This window comes from Mus caroli, unplaced genomic scaffold, assembly GCF_978045245.1.
Source record: "Mus caroli unplaced genomic scaffold, Mus_caroli_1 scaffold_14, whole genome shotgun sequence".
Classification (NCBI taxonomy): Eukaryota; Metazoa; Chordata; class Mammalia; order Rodentia; family Muridae; genus Mus; species Mus caroli.
The window spans coordinates 105,190,723-105,204,851 of NW_028227269.1; the positions used below are offsets into that span (position 1 = coordinate 105,190,723).

The 14,129-nt window shown below is 46.6% G+C and overlaps 1 pseudogene; it reads left to right on the plus strand.

Moving 5' to 3' along the window:
• The first annotated feature begins 888 nt into the window (after positions 1 to 888).
• Positions 889 to 14,129, plus strand: part of LOC147001322 (uncharacterized) — a 36,863-nt pseudogene continuing 23,622 nt past the window's right edge.

Sequence of the window (14,129 nt, forward strand, 5' to 3'; positions counted from 1 at the left end):
TTTTGAGGCAGGGTCTCCCATTGAGCCCTGGGGATCGTCAATAAAGCTAATCTGTTTCACCAGTGAACCTGACGGATCAGCCTGTCTCTGCCTCCAGGCGCAGTGCTGGGATTATAAGCAAGAACCGCCATGCATGGCTTTTTCTTTGGGTTCTGGGGATTGTCCTTGGGTCCTCCCTCACTTCAGGCCACTTGCAGTAAGGGCTCTCCATCAGACATCTAGAGCTTGCCCTGAGCCTCCTATGCAACCTTAAAGAGGGTCATGGAATTATTGTGGTACGACTTATGGTATGACTTCCACAGTAACCTGTGGAACGGGTCCAGAGCGGGTGACCCATATACCCAGTGCATGGATGTCATTTGCTCTCAAAGTCTATATTTCAACATGAACCTCATGAACTCCCACAATGACCCGGGAAGTATCAGGAGAGAGAAGGAAGATGCCGCTGTTGGCTTTCCTTCCTGAAAGGAAACAGGACAATAGAAACTTGCAAGAACAACTCATGAATTTGCAACCCTTCTCAAACTGGCACCCCATCCCCATCACCCACAGTTCCCTCAGCACCCACTCGTGATACTGGACGGCCCTTGGGCCATCTCAATGCCTAAATGAATGGTTGGAGTCATAAGCAGAGTTCAGTGTGATGTCAGGGGGAATGATACCTCCCCGTCCCTCAGACAGAAATGATGTATGCTATGGAAGTGCACCCTGCATCAACTTGCTACAGAGACTGAACACCTCATTCCAGGCTTTGAACCCGACTTCATTCTCTTGGGAACTATAAGCAATGATAGACTGAGATGTTCCCACAGAGGAGAACCTGGATGCACAACCATATACCAAGCACGGGGGTAGACAATCATCTGTTCAGGAGGGCTCCACACCCCTATGGCCATCAAGTGCCTGGGCTGCTGTTCAGGAGGGCTCTACACCCCTATGGCCGTTGAGTGCCTGGGCTGCTGTTCAGGAGGGCTCTACACCCCAATGGCCGTCGAGTGCCTGGGCTGCTATTCAGGAGGGCTCTACACCCCTATGGCCGTCGAGTGCCTGGGCTGCTGTTCAGGAGGGCTCTACACCTCTATGGCCGTTGAGTGCCTGGGCTGCTGTTCAGGAGGGCTCTACATCCCTATGGCCATCAAGTGCCTAGGCTGCTGGCTCTCCGGCCTCAAAAGGAATCTCACTCCTTTGCCACTGTTCCTTCTGGGACACCCTTGCAGAAGAACATTGAGGTTACAATGAGCCTGGATTTTATCCCTCTGAGTATGAGTCAGGGTGAGCTAATGACAAGGTCCTGTGATTGTTATGAGGTGTTGGATCTTGAAACTGAATAGGGCTTTGAAACAGTGTCCTTTTGTGCAGGGTCGGGGGCCTGCATAAATAAAAAGGTCACTTGGAACCAAGCAGGTAGGGGACTGCAGGATGATTGTGGGAATGATCTCCAACATTTCCTGCCACATTGATGTCACTGTTCACTGTGTGGCTTGGCTGGGCTGGTCACATGTCAGTGGAAGGGGTGTGTACTACGTGAAAACTCTGGAATGCTGGCTTGGCACAGACGTTTTCCAACTCCAACTCCACAATACACCCCGAAGAGGCAGAGCTGCAGAACCATCGCCTGCCTGTGACTCCTGAGATGAGGACAGATGTAAGTTCCCAGCAGAGCTCTGCTGCTGTGACGTGTAGATTACTTGTTTCTCTAGCGCCAGTTCCAACCAGCGGATCCCGAGTCAGTTCTGCAGAGTATGCCATGGCCATTTCTGTCATCACACCTTCTTTTCGCATCTAAACCCTGCATTGATGTCTGTACTCTTTCCCTTCAGGTTTGTAAAAGCAGTCTTTAGGATCCATACTGTCCCACCCATCCTGTTATCCACAGAGTCGACAGAGGAGTTATCGCAAACCCAACCCCCACCTCTCTGGTCTCTTTCCCAGGCAGCCCTTTCTTATCTCTATCAGCCTCACCTAGAATCCTAACTGCTTTCACTTCTTCCAGTCCATTTCCTGTCTCACTTTGATCTCCCACAGCAGACCCTGCCCAAGCCTCCCCTCTGTGCCTCGGTTTCCCATCTGTGAAGCTCTGCACATGAGGTTCTACCTCCCCTCTGCATGCTCCCTGCTGGGCCTGTGTGATATTAGATCACCTTGTACCTTCTGCTGTGTATCCTTCTCCATTATTTACTTGCAAGCTCATCACCTCTCACTCTGTTTGCTTCTGTCCTGTCCTGTTCTCTTGGTCTCCTCAGCTTCTAATGCAAGAGCCACCAATTCATGTGGCATTGGAACCAGCTTACGGGGGGCTAAGACCTCCAAAACGCTCAACAAAACATCTTTTCTCCTTGACTTGCTTCATCTCCTGCATTTTGTCTCACCCGTGGAAAACTACCACAGCAGAGATGCTAAGAACAATGAGTTAGAAGCTATTGAGCACTGGTGTACATTGCATGAAGAAGGTGATGCTGCAGTCATTATTGTATAGACAAGATCACTGGAAGGCACAGAGTCATATGCCCGTGGTCATCAGACCAGAAGGTCCTATGATAAAAACAAAAAATGCAAGAGCTCCAATATCTCATAGAGTCATGAAACATAACCATTTGTCCAAAATGATATAGGCAGGGAAGCAACAGAGATGAACTCCTATCCATATCCTCTGATATCCAAGTCACATTTGTTCTGACTCGCAGAGACTATTACTGAAAAATAGAATGTTTTGGGTTGTAAATCGGCCATCCTCGTTAAGTCATGAGGATATTCGAGCAGTCGGGCAGGGCAGATACAAAATAGCTTCTTCCAAGCATGATAGGGCCGCTGCAATTATGACCCCCCCCCCACAATAACTGTGATTGCCTGTACAAGACCTGTACAGGATCAAGTCAGCCAGCATCCCAGCATGGAGAGGGGGAGTTCTACTGAAACCTCAGTCCTAGCCGAGGAGCTATTGGATGTTGGTAGCTGCCCGGGGAAGAGGAGTAAGTGTTCCTTAGGGGCGTGACATCCTGCTCAGCCAGCAGAGCATGCGCTACACTGTGGCTCCAACTGTGCCCACTGACACCCCTGAAAAGGCTCTGCCCTACAGTGCTAGCTGTGGATTGAAGGTCTAAAGCTGGACTTTGGAGAAGTGAGCCAGACATGATTAATGACCTACTTCCTAAATTAAAATAGAGGTCACTGGGGCTGAGCACATAGCTCAGTTAAAAAAAATAAAGTCCTTGTTATGCAGACATGAGGATAGAGGGGGGCAGGTTACCCTTAGATGACACATGTGAAGCCATCCTGGAGCCTCAGGTTCACCTGCTCTTCTCATGCCATTTTAGAGGAATATAATCCCCTTCCTGTTGGTATTAAGGAAGCTTTGACACAATTTAGAAAAATGAGTTAGATTGCCTAGGATGTCACAGCTAGGTAGGTGTCCAAGGACAGGTCCCACACAGACCCTCTGACTGCCAAGCATCACACTGGGCCTGCGCAGTCGTGGGCTGGTTTTCCACACTAAGGAATGAGTTCCCTGGTCCTTTGAGCAGTCAAGCAGATTGTGGAGATTTCGCTGATAGGTATGCTCTGAAAGGCAGCCTTGCTTTGATGAGGGAAGGCCGCTGGATTACACAGACAATCCCTTCAGCACTGTGGAAACCCCATAGCTTTTGGCATCCTAATCCCTGCTCTGTTGGCTCCGTCAGAGCAGAATCTAATATGAAGCGTCTACCTTGAACATGGGCCTTTGTATCTGGGGGCATGATGGAAGTTCGGACGGCAAGGCAGTATATTAACTCGCGATGATTTGTTTTCAGAGGTAGACTTTCTCGAGCCTCTAAATCCTTTGAAGTACGAGGCAGCGGATGCGCAGAGATTTCAGCTTCCAGGATTGTTGTCTTATAAATTCAAGTCAGTGACAGCAATTAAACCCGCCAGTAGAAGACAGCCCCCGAGAAGGAAACCCGCAATACACGTATACTGTATTTTATATTCAAATCATTGTAATTATTACTTCTAGAAAATAATGTGTCTGAATGGGGTTGACTAGAAAATGAATCATAAAACAAGATACTAATATTAAATAGACCACATTAAATTATTTCTCGATGGGATGAGAGAGAGAGATAACTGGCTTCCCACTCGGCAGATGGAAATGGCTACGATGCTATGTAAATATATGTGGCAATCTCCAACAGGCATTGCGAGTCTGGTTTTGTTTTATATTAATAAGTTGATTTAATCAATGTGACAAGGCTGGAATCTGCCTTTCACTGCTTCTAAGAGGGCCCAGCCCTGGTTAAGCATTGTAACACCAGGATCGCTGTCCTCAACTATCAATAGTTGTCACTATCATTGATAACATTATTATTACCATCAGTGATTATTCTATTTATGTTCAGAATGACAGTCCGGACATTCAGAATGATGGGAGGCCTCCATTGGTGCCTTGGTGGGACTTGAGCTAGCCTCCATAATAGACTTTCTGGATACTATATCTATATGTGTTATTGTGCATGTTACACACTCATGAGTTACACAGTCGTGTGGAGGCTACACACAGCAAAGTATCATGGGTCTTTACTTGTGGTACCTCATCTTCTTCCTTGAGGCAGGGTCTCTCATTCCACAGAGAGCTCATTGCTTTGCCTGGCTGGCCAGGGAGCCCTAGGGATCCTTCTGACTCCACCCCCTGATGCTATAGTTAAAGGCACATTCCACCTTGCCCTTGCCCAACATTTACTTGGTTGCTAGGGATTTGTACTTGGTCCCTTACATTAGCAAAGCAAATGTTCTTATCTGAGCCATCTGCCAGCTCTAGGGATGTTTATTCCAGGTACTGCCTATGGAATCTAAGGTCCTATAGGTAGGAGAGTGTCTCATGCCTCTTTTTCTCCCACTTTTTACTGGTTCTTCGTGAAGTTTACATCATGTACCCCAATCCCCTTTGTCTCCTCATCCCTTCATATCTGCCCTCCACTCTTGCTACTTCCCCCCCCCAACACAGACAAAAACATCTCCTTGTGGAATCTGTACTGTGTCACAAGATGTCCATACTTCCATACTTCTTTGCTTGCAAATGTTCATTGCAATGAGTCACTGGTCTTGTACGGGATCGGTGGCTTCTGCTAAACCATTATTCCTAGAACCACTGGGACTCCTGTGGGATATCCTGTTGTTGACCTGTGTCTTGGAGATTCTGTAGGTTTAGATCTGTAGCACTGGACAGCAGTCCTTCATGCACACCAGCAGTTCATCAATGGAGGAGATGTTGGGGTGGGCCAATTCAAAGCCCTGGATCTGGACCTGAGAGCTATCTGAGCTGGTCAGCCAGCTGCTCTCCTGCTCTCATCCCTCAGTGTCAGCTAACAAGCAACCCCTGCATCCAGGGCCTGATCTACCCCTGCCGAGGGGAGGTGCAGAGCTTGCTCTCCCAAGTATTGCAGCCAGTGAGGAACACATCCAGTTCTCCCATTCTCATGATCCTGGAGCCAGCTCTCCTGCCTGCCATAGATGGCAAGGGATGAGGGAGGGGAAGAGAGCATCTCTCTTCTTCCTCCACACCACCACACAGCAGACTACAGCCATGGCCACCTCTACCACACTCACCTCTTAAAACTGCCAAGTAGTGATTTGGCAGACTCTGTGATGCATCCCTTTTAGATATTAGGCACTTGGTAAATATTTACTGAAGAATTAAAAATGATAAAAATTGAACATGATCAATACATTCATCATACTGGTGTGGCCATCAACAATGTACACATGTATGGAACGTTTACTATATCCCCCACACACTCATGTAAGGATGATGTGTCTGTTTTTAAAAAGTAAAATTATAATAAATAAATAATATATGAAAAGGGAAATAAATGCCACCACAACTCACTTGAAACCTAGGAAAATTTGGACTCAAGTCCTGCTATGATGTCTCTGACATCACAATCTATGTTAGGGCAACAGTTTTGTTTTATATGTGTGTGTTTATAAAGGACTTGGGAAGCACCTCATGGTGGAAGCCACGATTATTCTGGATGGTGAGGAGAATGGCACTTATCTAGACAACATGGAGGACCACGGACTGATCAGAGTTGAATGGCAGCGACTCTAGACAGGACCTGAGCCTGCTAATGCTGACGACCATCCATGGCTCCTCACTGACAGATGTTCGTCCCTTGGATTGGAGCTGGAGAGATGATGTCTCCAGGCCTCTTCTAAGCACCATTGGAGTCATAGCAGGTACTTTCTTACTTTTAAAAACCTGCCTTTCCACCTTTGCATAAATGAAGTACTTAGTATGTGAACTGGGGATGGTATGTTAAAAGCAAAGCTTAAAACATATTTCTGCAATTAAATGTGACAGTCAGCATGCCTTCCCTTACCTTGGTGGAGAGATGTTCCATCCTATTATTAAACAGAAATTAATGAAGTCAATTGTCTTTCTCCCATCCCACCCCCATCCTCTTGAAAAAGAAATGAAGAAGGCAGGTGGTACAATGGCCTCTTTTCCTTTTCCTCTGGCTGCCTTTTGCCTCGCCACTGAGAAGGGAGACATGCTAACTTATTGTTACTTTGTTGCTGTGGTAAAATGCCATGACCAAGGCAACTGACAGAAGAGTTTACTTAGGCTTGTATACGGTTCTAGAGGGAGAGTCCATCATGATAAGGGAGACATGGTACCTAGGGGCTGGAGCAGGAAACTGAGAGATCATATCTCCATCAACAAACACCGGGGATATAAAGTGGAAGAAGGACTAGGCTGTGAACTCTGAAACCCACCCTCAGTGGCATGTTTCCTCCAGTCAGGCCTTACCTCCCAAATCTCCCTAAACCACATCAGCAACTGGAGGCCAAGGGTTCAAATACTCGAGCCTATAGTTAACATTTCTCAGTCATACCATTACCCTTAGCTTAAGTTGCTGGTGGACCTTTCCAAACTTCATTGACTCTGGCTCTGCACAGCTTTTTCCGCCCTGCCTTGTCTCTTTCCACTTCTGCCCTATCATGTGTCATAGAAGGCTGCCATCCCTTTCCTCAAAAATGCCCACAGTGTCATTGACTGTGCCTCTCACTGTCACATGGGCATCAGAGAGACACCTAGGCTTTTCTCCCGTAGAAGTCAAGACAGGTTCCAGTTCCCATCATCTCTGTGGTTGTCCCCTCCCAGTGTTCTGTCCCCATTCACACAGTGAATGGATGCTGTGAAGGACAGGCAAAAGAAGGAAATGTGTGTCAACTTTGGGAGCTCCAAACTTCCCAAGTGATGTGATAACTTCCAGGCATCTTTCAGATACGATATCTTCCTCCATCTACAACACGAGGTCATCACACATGGAGAAACATATTCTGCCAAGGTGATAGTATAATTTGGCTTAGTCATACACAGTGAGATCCAACACCTTGGGAATGAGGGTAAAATCTGGGAGGCTGCAGCTTTGGGTGTTATGTGCCATGGAGAACTGGGTAACTTAGTGATGGTGTACTGGCTAGTTTTGTGTCAACTTGACACAGCTGGGGTTATCACAGAGAAAGGAGCTTCAGTTGAGGAGATGCCTCCATGAGATCCAATTGTAAGGCATTTTCTCAATTAGTGATCAAGGGGGAAAGGCCCCTTGTGGGTGGTGCCATCTCTGGGCTGGTAGTCTTGGGTTCTATAAGAGAGCAGGCTGAGCAAGCCAGGGGTAGCAAGCCAGTAAAGAACATCCCTCCATGGCCTCTGCATCAGCTCCTGCTTCCTGACCTGCTTGAGTTCCAGTCCTGACTTCCTTGGTGATAAACAGCAGTATGGAATTGTAAGCTGAATAAACCCTTTCCTCCCCAACTTGCTTCTTGGTCATGATGTTTGTGCAGGAATAGAAACCCTGACTAAGACAGATGGTAAGAATAATCAAGAATATTGGGGTAGGAGAGGGTCCCAGGCTCAGAAAGGAGACAACCACCAGTCAGAGTGCTCATCTCTTCCCATTCCTCTGTGTGCATGGTAGCCAATAAGAGAGACGGTTGTCTCCCCCAGGAGAAGAAAGCATCTGAAGGATTGTTGTGAAAATGGAGAAACACAGGAAAGGAGACCAGAAAGAATACAAGAGCCAGCAAAAGACAAGGTGTGTTGTGGAATGATGACACGGATCCTGCACACATGGATTCACGGGCACTGTGGTTATCTGAATAACTCCTTATGAGGCCGGTGACCTCTCCATCATGTAGAGTAGAGGGGCTTCTTGAGGCCCTACCCCTAGCTGGAAAGTTGTTGACTGTTGAAGGTGGCAGAAAGGGATAGCCCACTTTCTTTGGAGTTATGGCCACAGGCGTGTTATCTGTGCCCCAGGGGTTGATCTTCACACCCATGGGTAAATGACTGACACTTAGCAAACCCAGTGGTGTCAGAAGAAAAGGGGACATGAAGCAGAGGATGTATGGGGTGAAAATCAGGGAGCATTGGAGAGACAAAGTGGGAATTGGATATAATCAGAACACATGAGATATGTGAATGACATTCTTTTAAAAAATTTTTATTTGTAATTTATTTTTTACACTCCATATTTCATTCCCCGCCCCTCCCCATCCACACTCTGACTGCTCCACACCCCACACCTCCTCCCTATCCCACCCATCTCCACATGGATGTCCCCACTCCCCACTCCACCTGAACTCTAAACACCCTGGGGCCTCCAATCTCTTGAGGGTTAGGTGCATCATCTCTGAATGAACACAGTCCTGGAAGTCCTCTACTGTATGTGTTGGGGGCTTCATAACAGCAGTGTATGCTGTCTGTCCAGTTTGTCCTTGGCTCCAGTTTGGTGGTCCAGTGTTTGAAAGATCTTGGGGGATCCAGATTAATTAAACTGCTGGTCTTCCTACAAAATCTCCCTTCTCCTCAACCTTCTCTAATTCGACAACAGGGGTCAGCTGCTTCTGTCCATTGGTTGGGTGCAAATAACTGCATCTGACTCTTTCAGCTGCTTGTTTGGTCTTTCCAAGGACCATCATACTACATCCCTTTCTGTGAGCTTTCCATAGCCTCAGTAATAGTGTCAGGCCTTGGGACCTCCCCTTGAGCTGGATCCCACTTTGGGCCTGTTGCTGGACCTTCTTTTCCTCAGGCTCCTCTCCATTTTCATCCCTGTAATTCTTTCAGTCAAAGAAGTGTGTCAGAGGTGTGACTGTGGGATGGCAACCCTATCCCTCACTTGATATCCTGTCTTCCTGCTGGAGGTGGGTTCTGTAAGTTCCCTCTCCCTACTGTCAGGCATTTCATCAAATGTCCCTCCCTAGGAGTCCTGGGAGTCTTTCACCTTTCAGGTCTCTGGTGCACTCTGGGGGTCCCCCCAACCTCCTATTTCCTGAGGTTGCCTCTTTCCATTCTTTCTGCTGGCCCCCAGGGCTTCAGTCCTTTCCCTCACCCAATACCAGATCAGGTTCCCCTGTACTCCCCACTGCCCTCCCACCCTGTCCACTTTCCCTCCCAAGTCATTCCCTCCCTCCCCACTTGTGATTGCTTTCTTCTCTCTCCCAAGTGGGACTGAGGTGTTCTCAGTTGGGTACATCAGCTTGGTGAGCCTTTTGAATTCTGTGGACTATATCTTGTGTACTCTGTATTTTTGTTTGTTTGTTTGTTTGTTTTTGGCTAGCATCCACTTATTAGTGAGTACATACCAAGCATGTCATTTGAGTCTGAGTTACCTCACTCACAATGATATTTCCTAATTCCATCCATTTGCCTGCAAAAGTTAGGATGTCCTTGTTCTTAATAGCTAAGTAGTATTCCATTCTGTAAATGAACCACATTTCCTGTATCCATTCTTCTGTCATTGGACATCTAGGTTGTTTCGAGCTTCTGTCTATGTTCATAGCACAAATAAGGCCACTATGAACATAGTGGAACATGTGCTCCTGTGGGATGGTGGGGCATCTTTTGGGTATAGTCCCAAGATTGGTATTGCTGGGTCTTCAGGTAGATTTTATTTCCAATTTTCTGAGGAACCTCCAGATTGATTTCCAGAGTGGTTGTACCAGTTTGCAACCCCACCAGCAAAGGAGGAGTGTTCCTCTTTCTCCACATTCTCTTCAACATGTGTTGTCACCTGAGGTTTTGATCTTACCCATTCTGATTGGTGTAAGGTGGAATCTCAGGGTCGTTTTGATTTGCATTTCTCTGATCACTAAGGACTTTGAACATTTCTTTAGGTGTTTCTCAGCCATTAGAGAGTCCTCAGTTGTGAATTCTCAGTTTAGTTCTATACCCCATTTTTTGATTGGGTTGTTTGTTTTTTCGTGATTAATTTCTTGAGCTCTTTATATATTTTGGATATTAGCCCTTTATCGGATGTGGGGATAGTGAAGATTTTTTTTTTACCAATCAGTAGGTTGCTGATTTGTCCTATCAACTATGTCCTTTGCCTTACAGAAGCTTTCCCATTTTATGAGGTCCCATTTATCAATTCTTGATCTTAGAGCATGAGCCATTGTTGTTCTGGTTAGGTAATTTCCCCCTGTGCCAATAAGTTCAAGGCTCTTTCCCACTTTCTCTTCTATTAGATTCAGTGTATCTGGTTTTATGTTGAGGTCCTTGATCCACTTGGACTTGAGCTTTGTACAAGGTAACAAATATGGGTCTATTTTCAATCTTCTTCATATAGACAGCCAGCTAGACCAGCACCATCTATTGAAGATACTTTCTTTTTTCCATTGTATATTTTTGACATCTTTGTCAAAGATCAAGTGATGGTAAGTGTGTGGTTATGTATGGCATTCTTAAAGAATGAAAACAGTTGAAAGGAAGACTGAAAAAAAAGAGAGGAAAGTAAATTTTCACTTCTGGACAGAGAAGGGGTTAATGTAGGCCAATCATGAGACCTGCAGTTATATCGTTGGGCTCTGGTGTATTTAAAGCTTGATTTCCTCTACCAGGCTAGCTTATGATAGCTTATGTGTGTGTGTGTGTGTGTGTGTGTGTGTGTGTGTGTGTGTGTGTGTGTGTGTGTGTGTGTTAGGGGGTGGGTTCCTCAGTGCCTGCCTTGGCATCACAGTACCTTGGCCTGGAAGCATGAAAACTTACAGGGACTTCAATGTCTGCCTTCCCAGACAGCGGTTCTCACTCAAGGTCCCGTCAGCTGCCTTATTGTTTGTGTTCACTGTGTGCCCTTGAGGTTGGTGACTCAGGAATATTTATCACCTAAGGAATGACAGATGTTCTGACTGGGAGAGGGAGCTCGCTCTTCCCCAGTCAGTCTGAGCTCTTCCCTGGTAGAGATGGGCTCTCACTTTCTCTGCTCTGGGTGGAAGACAGTATTTAAATAAATGGAAAAGAAACCTCACTGTTTCACACTGAATACTTTCGCTGAGAAAGTTGACACCTCTGTGGCAAGCTCTTCCTAGAGTCTGGTATTAGGGACTGGAGAGATGGTTCAGCCTCTAAGACAAATTATTGCTCTCAGAGAGGATCTGGGTTCAGTTTCCAGCATCCACATGGCTGCTCCCAGCTTCCTGCACCTCTAGCTCCAGGGATTCTGGCACCTTCTATCCTCAGCCATGGTCACACACATACATGGAGACCAGTGGTTCCCCACCTGAAGCTCACCACCCCCTTAGCAAACCTCTGCCTCCGAACTTATGATTCATGACAGTAACAACATTACAGTTATGAAGTTAACAACAAAAGTAATTTTATGGTCAGAGGTCACAGCATTCAGAAGGGTAAGAACCACTGCTATAGATAAAAAATAAATAAATAGAATCTAGTAGTAGCCAGGCTGGTGTTACTAAACAACAACATGATCGATTCTGAGGCACATCTACATTTTTTTTTAAAACTTCAGTAAATTTGTATTCATTTCTTAGATATCGAGTTATAGTCATTCACGTTATCTCAACATCACATCACGTTATCTCAATATCACACGAGACAGTATAAAACAAAAATGAACACAATCAGTAAAAAGAAAATCAAGGAAAAGAGTGTCACCAACCACAGGCACTTTTTTCCCCCACAAATATTATGAAAAAGATTTGAGATAATTTTGAAAAGTTATTAGACAACTCTAGCATTTGATCCTAGCGTGGCTTGCTAAGTCATCGATGTAAGAGAAATACAATTAATGGGGGAAAATTAAAAATGGTAATTATAATAATTAGCATGAACAGACAAGTGAATCCTACCATAATATCAAAAAGAATGGCAGTTTCGGGAAAGAGGCAGAGCACTGACACACACTTCTGCACAGAATGGCCTGGCAACCCCTGGAATCAACCAGTGTTGTGGGCATGTGTATGGCCACGGTTGTCTGGTTCTGAAGTGAGGCCTCTGTGAAATTCAGATTCCCGCCAAGGAGCCTCGTAGCTACATTGACCACTCCGCAGACCTGACACATGCCTACTGGTGGAGGAATTAGAACCCAGAGGGTGTCTAGGATGACGTGTGTTAAGCTGTCAGAACTCCATTGTGAACCGGGGAGGACTCTGGGCTGCTGGGAAGTCTACAGATGCCACTGTTAGGTGGCATTTTCCCAGATTCTGATGAAGCAGATCACGTCACAGGGCCACACCCACAGAAGAAACCAGGGAAGCAGTTCATGCCATTGATGAAGGAAAGAAATGGAAGGATCCACTGGGCCTACTGTCAATGGAGGTGCGTCTCCGAGACTAAGGATCTGGCTATTTAAGCATCAGGGACCATTAGTAACAAGAGGTGAACGAGCTCGTGTTTCCTGGGCAAACTAGTGACTCTCAGAGATGTCTACCTCTGGTGGCCTCTATCATGGTCTTTTCATTTCCCAGCTCTTGGCAGAGAACTTGGCAGGAGGTAGACCCTCACTGTGCAATGACTTCAGCCTACACAGTAGGAGGGAGGAGCTGAGAGCTGCTGTACAAGGCCCCCTCTTGCTCAAGAACTTGCTGATACTTGGAGCGGGCATCATCTGAGCTAATCTGAATGCCTGTTACTCATCTCCAAACTGACTCACGTGGTGTGATGTGGCTGTCCCTCTTTCTTACTGTCTGGCTTCATCCTCAGAGACTCAGCTAAGACACCTATGCTATCACTGAACCGTCTCTCAAAGTATCTTTCTTGCAGGCTGCATGAAATATATTGTCTTTAGCCCCATGTTCCCTCTCCTCGTCCTTCCTTCTTTGGCCATCTCTCTCCCTACCTGCAAATATATATATATGCTTTTCTCTCTGAATTCCCCCTTTGCCTGACTAGTGAGGTAGTGACTGGGTAGAAGAGAGAGACTTATCTCTCAGAAGTCACCTCTGCAAGGCACCTGAGCCTTGGCGCATGTCCCTTGTGTTACTTCAAGTGGCTTGCCCAAGATGGTGAGATGTCTGCACCAGAGTCCACATGTTGGGATGTTCTGTCTGCTGCATAATGTGTCTTTATCAACACTAAGGTGTTCAGGGTAGAAGAGCTCATATAAATTCAAAGCCAACCCAACTAAAGCCAGGCTGGTTCACACAGGGATTGAGGGCTTTGGTGTCCCCCCAGCTTAGTTTACCCATCCCTCATGACAACCCAAATAGCGCTGCATATTCAATACCATCCCTCAGCCCTGTAAGTTGCTGTCCTCAAGTGGCAATTTCACAGGGCCTCCTGGGGCCGCCTGCCATGTTGTCATCTCCCCTCAGTGACCAGTGATCATGCCTCCCGTCTTCCATGTTGTGATTTCCCATGCTCCACTGGCCTGGGCTGGAGAGGCGGCTTGCTTCTGAGAAGCAGGTGTTTGGAAGTAAAGCAGGCCTGGAAGACAGCCAGTTTGGTAGCGTCCATCCCCGGGGACCCCGAGGCTCCGAACATTAGCTGTCTCAACTGCTCCTCGTGGGGACTGAAGGGCCAGGCCTGCCCATCCCTGTCCAGATGTTTGGGCAGGTTGCCAGGATATGTGCAGAAAACTGCCATTCATTTAACTAAGGTGTAATAAGCATTAATGAAGCCTCCGTTCTTGGTGTTTTGTTTAGTTTACAAAAATGTCTCAGATCACAGGTGACTTGGGGGGAAAAGTGTCCTGTGATGTGTCCCTGGGTACCACCCCACAGATACCAGCACTCCTTTGATTGATGGCCTTTAGGAGATCTGGAATAATCCCTGAGCATCTCTGGTTTCTGGTCTGCCTTTTGTTTCACAGAGAAAGCCAATCTCTCTGGCCTGGGAAGGTGTCAACCCCAGA